At 38.7% G+C, this 21,535-nt stretch overlaps 1 long non-coding RNA gene across 1 annotated transcript in view; it reads right to left on the bottom strand.

Moving 5' to 3' along the window:
- The window catches only part of LOC138924679 (uncharacterized), a 78,774-nt gene that overhangs the window by 26,481 nt on the left and 30,758 nt on the right, over positions 1-21,535 (bottom strand). The window lies entirely within an intron of this gene.

The raw sequence follows: 21,535 nt of genomic DNA, 5'->3' as shown, positions 1-21,535 counted from the left end.
CCTGCATCTTGTTTCTACTAGTTTTGGTAATAGTCATGAGTAAGATGAAGCTCACATCTAGAGGAGTGGTGGGCAACATAAAGCTAAGTGTGTTCCTTTTCTATTACTTTTTCCAGGTTTTTCAAAGCTATCAAGTCAAGACTTCCTGAGATGTTGTGCCCAAGGGTTTATGATTCCCATAATTTTGAAAACCAGAGCTTTCTGGCCTCTCACTTAATGTTTATGGGTCCTCAGGTCTTACTGATACTGATTCCCTCGTTGCAACTCCTGGGTCTGGAATCTTGGCCTCATCTGATGCTGGCTTGAAGCTGCTTTATAATAGCTTCAAGTGTCCTGGGCTTTTATTTTTGTGTTTGTTTTTACTTTTCTGCTTCTATTTTCTGATTATAAAAGTAACAAATGTTCATTGTTTGAAGGTTCATAAGAATATAACAGAGAAAAAAATATCCATAATCTTATGAATCAGAGTTAACCAGTGCTATTTTGGCATATAGTCATCTGGTATTTTTTTCTCTGATTTTACTTTTTCATAAATCAATATTATTGGCAATTCAGTTTTGTATCCTGCTTCCCTCCCCACTTAATCTTATGCCGTTTTTTCCATGCCATTAAGAACTCTTCATAAACATAATTTTTAGTGGCTGCCTAATATGCTAAAGATAGAAGTATTACAATTTACTTAGCTGTTCAATTTCCTCTTAACCATATTTGTTCTTTTTCCAATCTGAATGTCTTTCTTTCTGGTGAAGACAGAGGGTGTCAAGGACTTGTGTTCTCTTCTTTCTCAGTATATATTACTATTACACAGTCTCTCTAAAGAAGTGGGCTTATCCCTTCCATTTTCATTGATTTATCGAACAGGGTTAACCTCTGTGTTGTCTTAGCATTTTCTCCTAAGCTTTAACTTACTGTGCTATTTAACTTTCCTGTCCTAATCTTATAGCTGCTACTCACTTGCCCTTTTTCTATCTTTGGTACATGCCCTTCAAAACATCAATCAATCAGAACTTTCCCTGTATAGACACTTTGCATGGTTCCAGTTGGCAGTGAGAAACACACTGCCTTGAACAGTCCTGCCTAAGAAACTTTCAGCCATTTGCCATGTGGCTTACTCAGTCCTCCATGAAAAACATGGACCCCATGACAAATTATTGTGAGGAAAGCTTGAATTTGCAGGAATTGGGTGGTTTTGTTCCCTCAAGAAAATGTACATCCATTTCAACAGAGAGAGAGTATTAGTCTGGTTGGGCTTCCTTAACAAAATATCACTGACCAAGTGGCTTAAACAATAGAAATTTATTTTCTCACAGTTCAGCAGCTAGAAGTCCAAGATCAAGGTACCAGTAAATTCGGTTTCTTGTGAGACTTCTCTTGTTAGCTTGTAGAGAGCCACTTTCTCACTGTGTCCTCACATGGCCTTTTTTTGGTGCATGTGCAGAGAGAGAGCAAGGTCTGGTGTCTCTTCCTCTTCTTATAAGGACACCAGTCCTATCAGATTAGGGCCCCACCCTTATGACCTCACTTCACCTTAATTACCTCCTTAAAGGTCCTATCGCTCTCTCTTTTTTTTTTTTCCCTCTTCTCCCCAGAATGCCCCAGTACATGGTTGTATATTCTGTTTGTAGGTCATTCTGGCTCTGCTATGTGGGATGCCGCCCCAGCGTGGCCTGACGAGCTGTGCTAGGTCTGCGCCTGGGATCTGAACGGGCGAAACCCCAGGCCGCTGAAGCAGAGCACACAAACTTAACCACTTGGCCATGGGCCGGCTCAGGTTCTATCTCAAAATATAGTCATATTTGGGGTTAGGGCTTCAACATATGAATTTGTGGAGGGGGAGCCCTATTCAGTCCATAATAAGAGGTAACACAATATTGTGATGTTCTGCAGTTTTTGTATTTGCTCTGTGTCATGAGAAGTTTTGTTTGCTTGCTCCTTGGAAAAGATGTATATTTTATCTCCCATTGCCCCCAAATAGAAGATGACATTGTCATTGGATGTTAGCACTGCCAATCATCTGAAAAATAAAAGATCCGCCCTTAAAACTATAATCCTAAAAAGCTGAGAGAGTTTGACCATGGGCAAACCTCTTTTTCTTCACGGTTTTTAACTGAGAATAAGGGTAGAGATTTTAAATGCTTGGATATATGAAATATTTCAAGGAAAAACATCACTAGTAGAGGACTGAGACTATTGTGGGTTATCTTGAGTATTTAATCAGCACATATTCTTGAAGTCCTACTTTGTGACAGAGAGGCACTGTTCCAGGCACTCAGGATACAGAGGTGAACAAACAAAATCCCTGGCCTCAGTGGGCCAACATTCTAGTGAGGAAACAGACAATAAACAAATAAATATATAATATGTAGACCCTGGCCTCAGTGGGCCAACATTCTAGTGAGGAAACAGACAATAAACAAATAAATATATAATATGTAGATGGTTAGTGCTATAAAAAATAAAGCAAGGTGAGTGGCTTGAGAGCTCCTGGGTTGCCGTATTAGACAAGGAATGTCCTCTCCAAGGAGATGTCATTTGAGAAGGGCCCTGAGTGAACTAAGGGAATGAACCATAAAGATGACTGGGGAAAAGTGTTCTGGAGAGATGAACTTGTTGATAAAATGTTTCTTATGTTTGTCTCTTAAAAGTCTTTATGTTGCACTCATCGCATAAAGTAGAATCTATTATTGAATCTAGGATGTTCTTAGATCTTTGACCAAGAACTTCCCCCAAACAGGATCCTCTTCCAGTTTTCTGATAAGGACATGTGCTTAGTATTTCTTGTTCTAGGAGGCCCTCTGACCTAGGTGTTTGTGAAACACAAGCATCTTCAGGTACTTATAACAATTTAATTATTATTATTTTTTATTCAGAGTGAGCCCTGAAAAAAGTGTATTTTTTTCCTCTCACTCGAAACAAGTATTTCACCACAGTTAGATTGTGAAACCCCTGTCTATTGAGATGCTCCCCCCCTAAAAAGTGTCCTGTGATAAAATAGATTGGACTATAACCTCCTCTTGGTCATCACAGTGCACATTAGCATAGTAAAGGCTCTGAGAAGTCTTTTAGTAAAATGTTTAATTTTGCTTGATGTTTTTCAAGCTTATTGACTATGGGGACCCCCCCCCCCCATATTTAGAGTTGATTCTTTAATTTAGAACTTCTGCACTAAAGCAATGTAAAACCTAATACTGTTCAGATGAAATACAAATGTAATGTCACTTATAATGCTTTATTTCTAATTGGCAGCAAACTAGTCATCAGTAGCTTTTTCTAAACTGCTCCTCCAAGGTAACACACCAGTTAGCGTCATAAATACAGCTCTTGTGAGAAGGACCCATTCATCTGGGAGGTTAAATATGGGTAAGCCTTTACCAATATTCTCCTCACAGCCCCTTCTGACATTCTTTTCTCACATAAGACTCCTCATATGGCTTCTTTGTTAGGCTTTATTTCATGCTTTCCTAGCACTAATCCTGTTCCTTTTCGCCTTTTCCTATCATTGGCTGGAGTCTCTTCAGCTAGATCTGTAGATACTCTAAGAGCAAGATCCATGCATTCATTCTCTACCCGGTTCTTGGGAGATGCTAATACCAATAGTAGCTGCAGGGGCATAGTAGCAAAATTGGGTCTGTTTGATGCCTGGGCTTGATTCCCAGCCTTCCACATACTTCGCACACAGTGAAGTACTGGGTGACTTCACATCGGGGCAGCAAATCCCTGTGGGAATGTTGTGTGTGTGTGTGTGTGTGTGTGTGTGTGTGTGTACAAACCTCAAAATTATTCTGCTACTGCCGTTTTGTAGAGTAGGTATGAGGATTAAATGAGTCCCTTAGGCCCTCAAATAGTACTTTTAACATTTCCTCCTCTAAATCAGATTACAAGATTTCCTATTGTTGAAGTTGAAAATCCTTTTAACTGGTAAAACCCTTTCTTTTTGTAGTTTCTTTACAATGTGTCCTTTTCTTTCTGCATTCAGTGCTCTTTTCTGTTACTTCATGCCTATCCTTTATTGTACCATGAGATCTTGAGTAAATAATTTGATACTGTTTATCACAGAAGGTGTTGTGGGATTTAGTGGAAAAGAGAGCCTTGGGCAAAATTGTAAAGATGGTTAAGTATTTGTCTTTTCCTTGCTTTATCTTCTTTCTTTTTTAAAGCTTACAGCTCTCTTCCCCAGCACCAAGGCCCTTCACGCTGTACACTCCCAGCCTCACCTCAGTGGCTGAGATGTCTCAACCAGTCTGGGTCTTTCCCTACCTCATCTGCCCCTCAGTCAATGCTCTTTTTCCTTATGACTCCATTGATTTCAAGTGTAGTATAGATTAATACTAGATAACCTAACGGTGACTGATTACTGCTCTGCGTAGCCTCTCTGAGTTTTTACTGAGTAGATACCCATTTATTTGAGCCCAGGCTTACCTTCAGATTATATCCTGTTTTCTTTAAACTCAGCCTTACTTTCAAATATCACCTCTTTTCTATTATCATTTTATTTGCAGTTCTTCAACATAAATGTTAAGAAATTCATATTGTAAACAGCATTGATGCTTTTTGGTAACTTTCCAAAATGGATTCTTTTATATGAGTTAGGGATACATTCAGCTGTGAACAGTGAAGATCTGAAAATAATGGCTTAAGTCAAGATGCATGTTATTTCTCTTCTATGTAAAAGAATCCTAGAAGTGGGTGGTCCAGGACTTGGCAGGTGGTTCCACATTGTCAGAGACCTAGCCTCCTTCTCTCCTGTCTGCTGTACATTGCTTCCATTCTTAGAAAAGTGTGCTCCTTTCTAGAAATACTATATAGTAGTCCCCCCTTATAATTTGTTTTCCATAGTTTCAGTTACCTGCGGTCAACTGCAGTCCAAAAATATTAAATAGAAAATTCCAGAAATAAACAACTCTTAAGTTTTAAATTCCCTGCTATTCTGAGTAGCATGATCAAATCTCACCATCCCACCCCGTCTCTCTCAGGACGTGATTCATACCTTTGTCCAGTGTATCCACACTGCACACCCTAACCACCCGTTAGTCACTTAGTAGCCGTCTCTGTTATCAGATCAACTGTCCCAGTATTGCAGTACTTGTGTTCAAGTAACCTTTGTTTTACTTAATGATGGCCCCAAAGCTAACTTTATTATTTGTTATTGTTGTTAGTCTCTTACTGTGCCTGATTTGTAAATTAAACTTTATCATATGTATGTATGTATAGGAAAAAATATAGTATTTATAGGGTTTGGTACTATCTGTAGTTTAAGATATCTACAGGAGGTCTTGGAACATCTTTCCCATGGATAAGGGGGGACTACAGTACAACATTTTTGCTTGTGTCTCTGTCAGAACTTGATCACAAGGGCACAGTGAAGTGAATGGGAGGCTAATTAAGGCCTCTGCTGGTTGGCCCGTAATGAGCCCACCTAAAACATTGGGGCTTTTTTATCAAGGAAGAAGAGGTGACTGGATATGGAAAGCAACTGGCAATTTCTGCCACAATTTCATTTTCCTAATTATGAAGGTAATATACACATAGGATATAAACATACAGAAAACATAGAAAAGTACAAAGAGTAAGGAACTTCCAGAGATAAGCACGCTTAACAGTTTGGTTTAGTATTTCAGTCTCTCTTCACCCCACTTCCATAACTTTAATTATTATGTTCTCGTGAGAAAACTTGGATCATATATATAATTTTAAAAACATACATAACCACAGTGCGCTACTACTATATAGAGTTGTTTCCTCACAATTAAAATTTTGTTATATTTGCTCCAATATATATCTTTATATCTGTCCATCTTTCTGCCCCATCCATCAGTCCATCTTACTTTTTTGAAGCATTTTAAAGTTGCAAATATTAGTAACTTAAGCCATAAAAACTTTAACATGCATGTCATAAACTGGAGTTCAATATTTTTTTGTTATTCTTTCTTTTTCTGAGGTAAAATTAGATACAGTGAAGTGCCCATGCTCTAGATTCAATTAGTTTACCTGATAGTTTTAAACTTACTTTTTTCCTGTGAAGATACTCTTATTGTGATTAGTGAGGTCTTTGCATATTAATAATGTAGATCAAAATAATTATTTTAATGATTTGCATATATGTTTAACCAATTCCTTATTTTGGACATTTTAGTTGTCTCTAAGTTTTCACTATGTTAAACAACATGTGTTAAACATTATATATATATGATATATATAAAAATGACATTTAATACATTATGACATATATATAAAAAATATATATATATGATATTATTTCCTTAGGCTAAATTCCTAAATGTGGACTTTCTGGTGCAAAAGTATATGAAGAGGGGCCTGGCCCTGTGGCCCAGTGGTTGGGTTCGTGTGCTCTGCTTCGGCGGCCCAGGGTTTTGCCCGTTTGGATCCTGGGCACGGACATGGCACTGCTCATCAGGCCATGCTGGGGCAGCGTCCCACATGCCACAACTGGGAGGACCCACAACTTAAAAAGCATACAGCTATGTACCAAGGGGCTTTAGGGAGAAAAAGGAAAAAATTAAATCTTAAAAAAAAGAAGTGTATGAAGATACCTAGGGCAGTTGATCTATATTGTCAAGCTGCTTTCAGAGTCGTTGTCCTATTTTACTCTGCCACCAGCAGAGTACGTGATTGACTACTGCCTCTAATTCTTTTTATCTAGAGCTTTGAGATCATACTGAGAATTTCATATAAGAGGCAATCTTATTATTTTTAACAGCCTTCCTGTTAGTGGTTTCTAAAAATCTCTCTTTACTATATATTTTCATGGCTAATTTTTATTTATTTACTTGGCTAGATAGTTTATATTCTTTCTTCCCTGTTCATATTTTTATGCATAAACACTTAAGCCACTGACAGATTTGTCTTCGCTTATCCTTATCCAAATTGGAAGCCTGACTGTGTACTTGATTGTTTTGTTAAATCAAATCGTCAATGAATAGTTCAAAGGTTACCATATTTACCTTTCTGTTTGCAAAAGAGAATTTTATTTTTAGGTAGTTTACTACAACAAGGCTAAATGTTCTAAGAACTTTGTATCAAATTTATTTCCAAACATAATAGTGACTGTGACAATTCCTTTTTTTATTGTTGTTATATAACTGGAAATGAAATGGTGATTTTTGCTTTAATCTTAAAGCATTTGTTCTGGTGGATCAAAAACCTAAATTGTTTTCACATTTAAAAAGATTTCTTTTCTTTCAAAGTAGGCTATTTCTAGAATTCATCCTATGTTTTCTTTAGTATACGCTCACTGTTGTGCTCTGACACACGAGTAGGGACTAAGATCCTGTACTCCAACAGCTCATTTCAGAGATGAGAAAACTAAAATCCCGAGAGGTGAAGGGTCTAGTTCGCATCTAGTTAGGACAGCTCTGTCGGGATGTTAAATATGCTCAGGAAGTGCTCAGAAAGACTAATCTGATGGGGTCATAATCCTTACAAAGAAAGCACTAAAATTATGTTCATTTGATTTAATTTCTCAATCTTCCAGAAAAAGGTATGGTCCCCACTATGTCCAACATAGGGGAAAAATTAATCAAAAACTAGGTAATTTTATTTTTTGCTTTAGAAAATAGGAGAGAAAAAGAATTTTTGTTTAATAAATGTTAAAAAAACAAAAAATTTTCTTAGCTTTACTTTAAGACACTTATGGATGGATTATAATGGTGAACACTCCACAGCCCCTGCTCTTATGCAGCTTATTTACCAATGGGGAGATAAATATTATTCAAATAATCACAATAATAAAAGCATAATCACAAACTAAGATATGTGCTCAGAGAGAAAGAAACCAAATTTTATGAGTTTATCACACATGAACCAGATCCAATGTTGGATGAGAACGTTGGAAGAATTCTACCCAAGTGAGTGATGGGTGACCTGAGAGAATACCAAACACTTACATAGTATCAGAACTAGTGATAGAATCTGTGGGCTCAATGCAGAATGAGAATACTGGGCCCTTATTAAAAACTATTAAGAATTTCAACATGTGATGGCAGAGCAATAAACCAAGTTCAGGGTCTTTCTAAGTGTGGAGCCCTGTACAACTGCACAGGTTCCCCCCCCCCCCCGCCCCCATGAAGCTGGCCCTGTCTAGCATTTTCCTTGTGCCAAGCACTGTTCTAGGTGCTATCACAATAATCCAGTGAGAAGTTAAAGAAAAAATTATTCTGACACTTGTTAAAGATGGTAAGGAGGACTTTATTCAGGAAGACTACTACAATGGGGTTTTGCAGCAGAAGAGAGAAAGTGAGCTCAACTCTGAATACAGCATCGACAAATAGAGATTTATAGCCAGGGCGTAGGGTGCGGGTCAGTGGATAGAAAATTACTACAAGGAAACTGCAGGGGTCAGGGTGGATTCTGGCTAAAATCAACTAGACGGGATTTTGCTGAAGGCAGGCCAGGGTGATGAGATACTGAGGGTGGGGGACAAGGACTTTAATCAGATATTAGGGGTGGGGCAATTTCACTAAACTGACCCAGAAGGATTCTTGCTAAAATGACTAAATGGGCCAAGGACAAAGCCAAAGGGTGAGGCCTACTCAGAGAGTTCTCAGAGGAAACTGGCTACAGTTTGGTTAAAGGAGACAGTCTTTGTCCCACAGAAGTACTAATAGCCCCACATTTTTTTTTTTTTTATTTTGGATCACATTTTCCTGATTGTCTCATTTAAAAAAAATTTTTTTTAAATGATTAGCCCCTACTCCGTCCCCTTCCTCTAAGAATTCTTTTCTTCTTCTTCTTCTTCTCCCCAAAGCCCCCCAGTACATAGTACATAGATGTATATTTTAGTTGTACGTCCTTCTGGTTGTGCTATGTGGGACGCTGCCTAAGCATGGCTTGATGAGCAGTGCCACGTCTGTGCCCAGGATCTGAATGGGAGAAACCCTGAGCTCTGAAGTAGAGCGCACAAACTTAACCACTTGGCCCCAAATTTAAATTTAAATTTAATTAAAAAATTTATATGCTGGACATTGGCTATAAATAGGAGAGACTGAAGTAGATAACATTTTCCCAGAAGAGCTCTGGTCCCTCTGTCCCACTAGGATGGGGGGGGGGGGTGATCTCTTTGGTGGACTCCAGAGCTGAGATGAGTAGGGCTGGACTGCACACTTTAGTCAGTTTCAGTTCACCAGTGGTTTCCAGAGTTTTGTGGGTGCTCCTAAGGCAGGCTTGGCGAGCCGAGGAGTTGAAAGAAAGCTTTCTTGGACTCTCAAGGTCTGGTAGTAGTGCTCCTTTATTCAGAGAATAGCAGGGGGGCAGGATCCATGTGCAGCAAAGATCTGCAGTGGGTTGAGGGTAGGGCTAAATTTTTAAGGCATAGGTATGTGAGTTATTTCTTTACAAAACGAAGGAAAGATCATGTAGAAAAAGTTGTTAAAATGGTATCAGAGCAGGTGGGGTCTGCTTATTCTGTGGTCGTATTAACTTTCGATACAAATCAGGTCAGGACATCCTATACTTCCCAGAGGATGAGAAAGATCATATAGATCGGCATGTAGGCCAGAACGTCTTGGGTTTCTCTCCCTGGGGCAACCTTGATCCTCATCACTCCTACCTTCAGGAGGCTTGAGACCTAAGCACCTAGGAGTGTGTGCAGCTTTCCCTCGCCATCCAGCTCTGCCCCCACCTTTCCGTGCCTCTGGAGCTCTGTCTTTGCCTGGCTGCAGCCCTCAGTGTTCCACAGCCTTGTATCCTGTGAGAGCCCCGTGAAGAGGGACTGCTGGGGCATGCGTCTTTTGGGTTCTTCCTTGTTCCAGTCAACATGCCAGCTCAGGCATGGCTGTTAACAGTCCAGCCGGTTCCTCATTACCCTCACCAAGTCCTCTGCCTACAGCAGGTAGTGCCTTTGCCTGCTCTGCTCCCAGAGATGAAAGCAGCACCCTCTTCTCACCTGGAAAGGGCTCATCCCTCTGTCTTGTGACCTTCTACAGCCTAACAGGAAGCAGAACTCTTTCTTTACTACTTCATCATCATTTTTCACCACGCTGGCCTTACATCATGCTCTACTAATGGAGCTACCTTAGTTTATGGTCTCCCCCTCCTTTCCTTTCCCCTCCCTGCCCCAGTCCAGACCCTTCCTTCTGTGTTCTGATAGCATCCAGGCTACTTAATCTAGTACACTAATACTATTACCTGTCTATGTCCCCCAATGAATTGTAAGCTCCTCAATGGTAATTACTGCTCCCGGCACAGTGCCTGACATATACTACATAGTAGGTGCTTAATGAATATAATGGAATGAGTTGGATATTCTTTAATCTTCCATTATTCACTCATTCTTTTATCATTAAAAATCAGTTCATACATTACTCAAGCATTATAGAGCATCTACTGTCCCAGAAATTGGAGAGAAGAATGCCAAGAAAAATGGTTCCTACCCCAAAGACAGGGTTTCTGTTTTTAAGGGACTTGCCCTGTGTGTGTGTGTGTGTGTGTGTGTGTGCGTGTGTGTGTGTGTGTATTTCTTTTCCACTGACAAGGCTTAGCAAAAACTCTGCTAATGGAATCTCTCCACTCCAGGCCTTACCTGCTGCAGTTATGGGCACTGTTGGATGTGAGAGTGTGGGTGGACGGCCCCATGGGACAGGCGGGAGGCAGCAAGGTGGGGAAGTGCTCAGGGCACTCCTGGGAGGCCAGGGAAAAGCTTCCTAGGAAGGCTTCTGGTAGGTCCCCATCTCAGCTGCCCATACTTTGATTCTCTTCCTCCAGAAAAAAAGCATTTTTAGTTTTTAAACCAATTAGTTACAGATAACATTTGTAATTACCAAACCAAATTAAATAATTAATTAAACAATAAAGATGTGAAAAGCATCCCCTTCCAAAACTTCTGCATGTGAATTTAAAAATCAGTTCCAAATTCTTTCTGCATATTAGAATTTTGCTTTCTAGGCATGCAGGGACATACCATCCACTCCCTGTCATGCAATGTTGAAAACATTCAGGAGCCTAGGCAAGAAATAAAGTCGTGCCAGACGAATAACAATAAGGTTTTGCTTGCAGGAACTTGCCCCTCAAAGCACAAAGGAGCTACGCAAGAAAAAGAGGGACAAACGTAAACAGACTCCATGGAGTCATGGAGTCGCTGGATGTTCAGGAGCATTTTAAATAGATGGATTCTCGAGGAACTGAACCGGGTGGGCCTAATCTGGGCAGAGGTGTAGCGCGGGGGCTATCAGGCGGGCATGCTGTCGGCAGGGAGCCCGTAATGGTTGTAGTCAAATTGAGGAAGTGATGAAGGCTAATTAAAAAGCACTTAGCTTAGGAAACAGGAAGCAGAACGCCGCGGCTGGTAGGCGAACGCGCGCGGCTGGGCGCGGCGCCAGCACGGAGGAGGCGGCTGGGCCGGCGAGGGTCTCAGCTAGCGGTGCACACCCTCCCTTCCTCCCGCCGCCTCGCCTCGGCCGGTGGGAGCCCCGCGGGCCCGGGCTGACAAGAACGCATCTTCTAAAGCCTGCGGAGCGCCTCATTCTCATTGATTCCCTCTTCATTGCAGATGTCGTTGAACTGCAGCGTTAATTTCACTGATAAACAGAACGCCGCGATGTTGGGGCAGCGGCATTTGAATGTTCAACAAAGCTTTCTCCATTCACTTTTAAAATGGAACAAAAGATTTTTGATAAAGTAAGATTAGAAATGATGAGGTACTAGTGGTGGCGGCTGTGGGGCGGGGGACTCCCCACATTCCGGCACCTCAAGTCTGAGAGTTTGGTTAGTATGCTGACTTCTCTTTTAGAGCTTTGAGTGTGTAGCTACTAATTTCCAGATGCTGACGTCCTGTTTCCGGTTGCCCTTAGGGATCTAGGGTGCTGAGTTATGAGTTACTAGACTAGTGCGATGCTGTCTTCCTTGGGCACCTTGGCAAATCCTCTCTGTATGTTTGCGACACAATCGGGAGACCTCCTTGACACAATCTTTCCTACTAGGCTCAGTCGAACTGATCATTATCCTTACTTTTATGAATGCATCAGTGAATTTTAAAAGTTGATCTTGTCAAACCAAAAAAAAATCGTTTTTTTTTGAATATCAACTGTTTCTTTACTAAAAGCTCTGAAGTTAAATATAAACAACTCGACTTTCCACTGGAAAAGCAGTTTGGATATTTATCATCTGCATGCATATAGCACTGTGTTGAACAAGGAAGTATAAATCCTGATCTGCCCCCAGAAAAGCTATAATACTAAAAATACTGTAAAGAGGACGCAGAGATGTTCATTATAATCATTAAATACCCAAATTCAGAAAGTAATAGTTTAACCGTTAATTATGTGACAAGTTATCAATCAGCATATATTCAAATAAGCTACATGAGGGGAGAGTTTCTTGTCACTTGTCTTCCTTGCTGTATCCTTAGAGGGTCTGGAACAATGCCTGGTGCACAGAAGGACTTCAGCAAACATTGGTTGAATGAGTAGAGTATGTGCTTGTCTCCAAAGTGGTTACTTAAGATATGAAACACTTATTTCAATAACGCTGTCATGGCTCGGACTATTTTTCGTAAGGAACTTTTCTTTGGGAATTTCCTTTAAGATCAGTTCCATTCCTTTACAGCCATACTTTAATTCTTGGAGCGAATCAATACACTCTGAATGAGTGAGTTTACTTGTGTTGGTTATCAGGTATGGATCCAAGTAACTTTCTCAGTTCATTCTCAAAGGATGAATTTACCATCCTTGAGGTTATTAGAAGAATGCCATAGGCTCTGAAAGCAGTTCTCCAAAAGGCATGCCAAAATGTTTGCATTAATAAAAGCTTCATTGAAAAAAGTGTCTAACTTCCTGAGACGAATACCTTGAAGGGAATAGAACTCATCTGATTTACTCTTGTATGTTTGATAAAAAATCAATTCCATTATTCATATTTACATTATACTCCTGGAAAGAGCTTAAGTGCTTTTGACTGAATAAAGAAGGAGGCATAAGAATTGTTTGTTCTATACCACCATTCTTCGAAAGGTTTAAGCTGGCTGAGAATAGGAGCTGTTTCTTCCTTATTGATTCAACTCCCATACTCTATTGTTTTCTCCACATTTATTCACTTCCGGAAATCCCAGAATGTTTCTTTTCCCCATGTTTCATAAATTATTGTTTTTAATCACAAAATAATGTGATTATTTTTTTTAAAACTCATATATTATAGAATTATATATAGTAAAATGTTATCTATTTGGAATAAAGAGAACAGATTCAACACATAGCCACAACTCAAATTCCACTACAATGAAAGCAAAGGGATTCTCCCCGACCCCAAGCATTTCTGTTTTGAAATATGCCTTACTTAAGAAAATGTACTTAAAACAGAATGTAAAAACTTAATGAATTATAAAATGAATGCCATGTAACCATTACCTAATTCAAGAAAGTGAGCATTGCCACTACCTTAGAAGTTGCTCTGGGTGTCCATTCCTTCCCTTTCCTTTCCTCCCCGACTCAAGATAACCAATATCCTCTTGTCTTTGTGGTAATCGCTTTCTTGTTTCTCTCTATACTTTCCTATCTAAGTAGGCATCTGTAAACACCATGGATTAGTTTTTCTTATTTTTGAACTTTACGGAATTGTGCATAAGGTATGTTTGATCTCTTTCAGTCAACATTATGTTTAAGATTTATCCATGTCATTTCTCTTTGTTGCTTAGGATTTCATTGTATGAATCTACCATAATTTATCTGTTCTACTGCAGATAAACCTTTGGGTTGTTTCCACTTTTTGGTTATTACGACTTGTGCTGCTTTGAACATGTTTGTACATACCTCCTGGTACACATGTGCACGTGTTCCTGTTGGTATAGAGCTAGGAATGAAATTTTGGGTCAGAGGGTGTGCAATGTACACTCCCAAAAATACCATAAGAGTTTCTGTTCCTTTGTATCCTTGTCGATAGTGGATGTTTTCAGTCTTTAAAATTTTTATATTCTGGTGAGTGTATAGTCCTCCAATTTTGTTCTTCCTTTTCAAAGTTATTTTGGCTCTTCTAGGTCCTTTGCATTTCATATCAATTTTAGAATCTGCTTGTCACTTTCTACAAAAATATCTTACCGTTATTTTGAATGAGAATGCATTGAATCTATAGATCAATTTGGGGGAGAGTTAGCATTTATTATTGTCATGTATTTTTCTTTTACATGCATTATAAGTCCTACTGTACCTTATTGTTTTTGTTTAATCAATCAGTTATTAAAAATGTTTATTAATTGTATTGAGATATAATTCACATACCATAAAATTCATCATTTTAAGGTGTACATTTTAGTGTTTTTTCTATATTTGTAAGAGTGTACAACCCTCATCACTATCTAATTTCAGAACAATGTCATCACCCCAAAAAGAAACCCTATATAGTTATGTGTCATCTAACAACAGGGATGCATTCTGAGAAATGCATTGTTAGGCCATTTCATCATTCTGGGAACATCATTGAGTGTACTTATACAAACCTACATGATATAGCCTGCTGCACACCTAGGCTACAGTGTACTAATCTCATGGGACCACCATCATATATGTAGATATATGTAGTTTGTTGTTGATGGAAACATTGTTATATGGCACATGACGGTACCTGTTAGGAGTCACCAATTATCTTTTTTTTTTTTGAGGAAGATTAGCCCTGAGTTAACATCTGCTGCCAATCCTCCTCTTTTTGCTGAGGAAGACTGGTCCTGAGCTAACATCCATTCCCATCTTCCTTTACTTTTTATGTGGGACGCCTGTCACAGCATGGCTTGACAAGCTGTGCATAGGTCCACACCCAGGATCTGAGCCGGTGAACCCCGGGCCGCTGAAGTGGAAAGTGCAAACTTAACCACTGCACCACCACGCCAGCCCCACCAATTATCTTTTAAAGAGATATAAATAATAAAAAATGTTACATATTTACTAATATAGGCATCTCTTTCAGTATTTTTATTTGTGTAGACCCATATTTCCATCTGGTATCATTTACCTTCTGCCTAAAGCACATCCTTTCACATTTCTTGTAATGTGGTTCTGCTCATGATAAATTTGTTCAGCTATTTTTATATCTCTAAAAGCCTATTTTGCCTTAATTTTTGAAAGCTATTTTCATTGCTTATAGAATTTTAGATTAATAGTTTTCTTTTCTTTTAGTCCTTCAAAGATGTTGCTCCACTGTTTTCTTGCTTGCACTGTTTCCAGTGAGAAATCTGCAGTCATCTTTATCTTTGTTCCCTGTGTGTAAAATGTCTTTTTAAATCTGGCTGCTTTTTTTTTTTTTTTTTTAAAGATTGGCACCTGAGCTAACAACTGTTGCCAAGCTTTTTTTTTTTTTTTTTTTTTCTGCTTTATCTCTCCAAATCCCCCTGGTACATAGTTGTATATCTTAGTTGCAGGTCCTTCTAGTTGTGGCATGTGGGACACCACCTCAACGTGGCCTGACGAGCGGTGCCATATCTGTGCCCAGGATCCGAACCGGTGAAACCCTGGGCCAGCACAGCAGAGTGGTGAACTTAACCACTCAGCCACGGGGCCGGCCCCTAGATCTGGCTGCTTTTAAGAATTTCTCTTTATTACTGGTTTTAAGCAATTTGATGGTAGTGTGCTTTGGCATAGTTTCTGTTATGTTCCTTGTGCTTGTGTTTCTTTGAGCTTCTTAGATCTATGGGTTTAGAACTTTTATCAAATTTAGAAAATGTTTGACCATTATTTCTTCAAATATTTTTTGTCTCCCTTTCCTCTCTGTGATTTTCTTCTGTCTCTCCAGTTACATATTTATTAGGCTGCTTAAAGTTGGCCCAGAGCACGTGGATGCTCCTTCCTTCTCTCTCTTTCTTTCTCTCTTCTTTTTCTTTCTCTCTTTCTCCCTCTATTTGCTTTGTCCCTCTCTTCTTCTCTCTCTTTTCTGGAATTCTTTTTTCTCTGTGTTTCATTTTGGAATGTGTCTATTAGGATGTATTCAAGTTAACTAATCTTTTATCCTACCTTATTCTAATCTGCTGTTGATCCTATCCAGTGTATGTTCCTCTAAAACATTGTAGTTTTCATCTCAAAAATTCAATTTGAGGGCCGACCCGGTGGCTCAGTGGTTAAGTTCGCACATTCCATTTCAGTTCGCCGGTTCGGATCCTGGGTGTGGACCTATGCACTGCTTGTCAAGCCATGCTGTGGCAGGCATCCCACATATAAAGTAGAGGAAGTTGGGCATGGTGTTAGCTCAGGGCCAGTCTTCCTCAGCCAAAAAAAAAAAAGAGGAGGGTTGGCAGCAGATGTTAGCTCAGGACTAATCTTCCTCAAAAAAGAAAAACTCAGTTTGAGTCTCAAGTATGTTCCATGTCTGTATTTAATTTTTTTAACATATGGAACAGTTATAATAACTGTTTTAATGGCCTTGTCTGTTATTGTTGTCATGTAGTAATGCTACATATATTTTTAACTGTAGAAGACATTATTATTCTTTTACAATAATTGTTTTTACAGTAAGTATTCACTTAGATTTATATGTTTACATATGATTCACATGTTTACTATTATTCCTAATTTGCTTTTTTTAAAACATTTTTTGTAGTACTTTTTTGAAATCTTTAATTTTGTTATACACTGAATCTATCAGTCATTTTCTTTAAGCCTCTGGATCTTGCTTAGGAAGATTTTGCCAAACCAAGATTATAAAAATATTGTTGGATAATTTTACCTATATTTTTATAAATTTTATTTTTTAATATTGAGGCTCTTCATCCATCCAGATTTGAGGTTCTGTATTGTGTGAAGGTAAGAATCTGACTTAATTTTTTCTAGATGGTTATCAGATTGACTCACTGCTATTTCTTGGATAGCTATTCTCTTTCTCTGATTTGAAATATAATCTTATTATATAATTTTTTCCTTATAAACACGAGTCTTCTATTTTCTGCCACCAAAGCCTTGATTTTTTTAAGTACTATAAAGTACAATAATTAATATGGGACTACAGTGTGACAAAAATATTGCCTTGTATTCTATCCTGATAGGCCTCTGCAATTGGAGAGGAATCTAATGCTTGTAGCTCTATTAATGACAAACATATAGCCTGATAGAAAAAGGCAGCAGGGCTCTCTAGGAAAAAAACGTGATGTAGGCGAAACCGGGGGTCCTTTCTCCTTTCTTCTGAACAGCCTTATGTAGTCTCTGGGGTTCCAGGATCTTCACACAATCCCGGTCTACACAGAGCTCTCCCCCAGACCTGCTCTCTTGGGGGCGATATCTGTTTTTCTGAACCTCCTTTTTAACCATCTCCTCCAAATTCTACTCTCATCTTGTCTATATTAGAAAGACTGAGAAAATAATTTATACTAAGGTATTGATGACTGACTGGCAAAGCTTTAATGTAGTCATGGCCAGTGTGATATAAATGTGTATCAACGTATATCCTTGCGCCTAAAGTAAGCAATCGTGATGTACTTTTTTGCTGATACTGGGCTTGACCTGCGACCTTTTCTCAACATAGCACTTTAGGAGTCCCTAATACTTCATCAGAATTGGCATGTGGGTTGCAATTAGTTTTCTATACTTAGAATAATGTTTTCTTTTCCTAGGAGAAATAGGCGTTGAAGAAATGGGGCCGTGATGGTGGCTGTATTAGTTTCCTAGGGCTGCCACAACAAAACACCAATGCCTGAGTGTCTTAAAACGACGGAACTTCATTGTCTCCCAGGTATGGAGGCTAGAAGTCTGAAATTAAGGTGTCAGTAGGACCATGCTCTCTCCAACAGTTCTGGGAGAGAATTCTTACTTGCTTTTTCTAGCTTCGGGTGTTTGTCAGCAGTGCTAGGCATTCTTGACTTATAGATGCATCACTCTAATCACATGGCCATCTTTTCCATGTGTCTCTTCACATTGTCTTCCCTCTGTATGTGTCTGTGTCTGTCTATGTCTAAATTGCCCCTTTTTACAAGGACGCCAGTCATATCGAGGTCACCTTAATGACCTAATTTTAACTTGATTACCTCCGTAAAGACTCTATTTCCAAATAAGGTCACATTCTGAGGGAGCAGGGGTTAGGACTTCAGCATATAAATTTTGGAGGGACACAAATCAACTTATAACAGTGGCACTCACATAAAGTTATGGGTGGAAAACTTTTCATCTGTGTATGACAGCAGCCCTGTGAGGGTCAACCAGTCCTGTGCTAAAAACATAACATTGCCTGATAGTGGAAGAACATTGAAGATAGTCATTATTAGTTATGTGGTTAAAGAGATTCTGGGCTGAGAGTCACAATCCAAAATGAAACCCTTCACAATTTCCAGAGGATTTAACAGGATCATTTCATCTGTGTTCTTATTTAGCTCTATTTTAAAGGGATTTTGAGGCAGTGTGTATTGCTCACTGAATTTCTCCCAGGCCTTTTCACTGTAGACACAGCAATGCAAACAGAATCTAGATCTGAACACACTGGCACGTTTCTAGAACAGATGTTTGTTCCTTTGTTTGTTTTTAATGAACCTGGAACATTTTTGAGCTTATGAAGGAAGAATCTAGTTCTGTTGTATTGACTTTCTGGTATCACAAATTATAGGTCAACTGAAGTTTATGAGCACAGGCTCAGCACGCTTCATGTGTGATTTGAGTTCATCTATGGGAAGTGAACAGAGGCAGGAAGTAAATTACGAAGTAAGGAATAGTATTCACTAGGCATTTATGCGATTTCTTGGTCAGCACATTAGTTGATTCATTGTTAAAAAAAGAACTTACTAGAGTGTGCTTTATGAGGGATTAGCTTTTTATTGCTTATATAAAATAGGCATAATCTAATTTTATTATTAGTGCAGAACAAATGTGCTAAGTCTTGAAAGGTGTACTCATCCAGGAATAGACGAAAACTGTTCTTGAGGTTGAATTCATTTGGTGCTATTTGGGAAAATATTTTAGGTAATTATACACATGGGTGATGCCACCCAGCTACTTGCTGTTTCTTTATTAGTTAGAAATAAATTCAATATTGTTTCTTTATTAAGGAAATCGTGGCAGAAGGGCATAGCCCGTTAACCACAATAGTATACTGATGTCTTTTATTCTGCAGGTGGTTTGCTATGAGCAATTAACCTAAAAACTTGTTTGGTGTGTAGCAGGCGGAGAGACTATATGGCTTAGTGGGCGCGCATGCCCTTTGGAATTATACAGTCCTAACTCCAAATTTCAGTGCTGTTTCTGTGCTCTCTCAAGTGAAGTTCCTTATCTAGCTGAACCTCAGATTTCTCACTTTTAAAATGAGGGCAATGATACCTCTCTCGAAGTATTATGAGGATTAAATCAGATTGTCATTGTAAGGTGCCTGGCCCCAAATTAATTTTGCAGCAAAATTAGTTTCCTATCTTTTCTCTCAAATCCCATTTTTTGTTACATGATCATGTGACTTGATTTCCATCATTTTAAACCAAATCCCAGCTCTAATAGAAGAGGGAGCTGTCAAAATTGTCTAGGTTCAGCATTTTAAATAAAACCACTTTTTTGTAGGAGCAATGTTAGTGTAAGATATATTAGGAGAGAGAACCTAAATATCAAAAAAGCGCGTACTCAGGTGCTAAGCTCTTGCTCTGGGGAGCTCCATTAGGCTTCTTAAGTAATTTGGAAAGGGAGGAGCTCTAATATTATTTCCTTCTCTTTTTCATTGTAGTCTACGCATAAATTCAGAAGGGTCATTCATTGGCCTTTTGGGCCATTCTTTCACTATTAAAGAGATATTAACTTTGGCTCTGTTTGCCAAGCTTGAGACAGCCAGGATGACTGGAAAAAGGAGCCCGCAGGTCCTTGCTTTAATTTTGTAAAACTTTGTAGTCTTGTTTGGACAATTAAATTGATGATAGAAAAGTGTTTTTTTTTTTTTTTTTTTTTAAAACAAAACCCTTAAATTTCCTAGCGTTTATTGAAAAGTCTTTATTCAAGCCATCAGTTTTGAAGAAATTATCTTCTTGTAATTCCGGGGAACTAAGCTTGGGTACAGCTTTTAAAAACAAACGTTGCATGGACTGCAGTTTTTGTTTGAATGGCATCAATATTAACAGATTGCCTTTGTCAGCCTACAAAAACAGAAATCACTTCAAGAGGCAAAGCGTTTATTTGGGATCAAAGAATTGTAATTCGGGGAGCAGAGATTCAGCAGAAACCCAAATAGTGTTCCAATTACAGAGTGAAAGAGTAGGGTTTTTATGGGGAAAAGAGAGGGGTAATTATGAAAAGAAGAGGAAGAGAAAAAGTCTTCTATAGGTGTTAATAAGCTGGGTTACTCTTTAGCTATACGTGACTGGTTACTGATTCTGTCTCCAGAAAGACAGTCCATAATCATCAGTTTTTGTGGCCAGGATGTCTGCTTTCCTGTTAGTTTCACAAACAGTTGTTTGGATGATGGTGTTGGTTTGGCCCAGTCCAAAGGTCTGGCCCAGTTCAACTAGACCAAAGGTTCAAGGAGTAAGAAATGCGGGCAGTTCTTTTGAAATGGCTGCTCAAGCTCTATTTCAAAATGGCTGCACTTATGTCGACTTTTCACGCCTTACATATGGCTATTGTATAGTATTCTGTGATTTTTTTCCCCTGCTGAGTTGTTATGTATGCATGCTCACTGGTTGTACTGTTTGACTCACGAATATCTATCTTTGCTTTAAAAATGTGTGTGTAAGCATTGTTGGGTGGTGCTAACCATCTGTAATTTTCTTCATTTCTCAATAAAGAAATGGTGTTAAATGGTCAACAATTAATTGGTTAGCCACATAGGATTTTTAAGCAAGCTGCTGCTTTTTAGAATCAGGGAAAAGAGAATCTATCCATGTGCTTGGTCTATGATTTGGACAGAACTTTGCTACCCATAGCTCTTCTTAACAGCAATGGGTGCCAGCAGGGTTATGACTCCAACTCTAGAGTTATTGCCCCAAGAAATAATATTTCAATTGTAGCTATCTCTATGAGATATCTCTATAAAGATTCTCTTTTACTTTGTGCTTTGAAACATAGACTGTCAATGGGCCGACTCTTGTTATGACTAACGCTATCAATGACATAGGTAGCAGAGGTATATATATCAGTAAAGATTTTCCTAATTGAAATATTGAATGAAATCAGTGAGGTCTGCTGGAAACCACACCAATAGGTAATACTCAAGCATTTTCCAAAATCTATACATTGCCAGAAAATAATTATTTGAGATAATCTAGAGTCTTTTTTGGTTTAATAGAGTGATTTTCCACCCCAAAATAGTAATACAATGCCAAACCTTCTCTAAGTTGCTCTGAAGATCTATGAGAGTCTTACTTAGACATGTTGTACAAACAAGCACTATCTTCTCAGACACATATTGCTTAAGTGTGTTTTAAGAAAAAGTGTGATGTAAGCTGACACACTGGTATAAATGTGTGAAAATGATAAATATAGCACAGAGCCAAAGCTTTACTCTGCTCAACACTTGATATATAATTTCCAGTGAAGTTATCTTTAGTAATTAACCTCTGATGTTTCTTAAAAAGGTCTGCTAATCTGATTCTTATTTTGGGTGCCTTGGAGTTTTAGATGATTGTTTTAAGACACTTAGAATTACTGCTGTTTTT

Source organism: Equus caballus, chromosome 6 (assembly GCF_041296265.1).
Source record: "Equus caballus isolate H_3958 breed thoroughbred chromosome 6, TB-T2T, whole genome shotgun sequence".
In the NCBI taxonomy this organism is placed as follows: domain Eukaryota; kingdom Metazoa; phylum Chordata; class Mammalia; order Perissodactyla; family Equidae; genus Equus; species Equus caballus.
The sequence above is the reverse complement of the archived record's forward strand: the minus strand, read 5'-3'. Positions and strand labels throughout refer to the sequence as shown.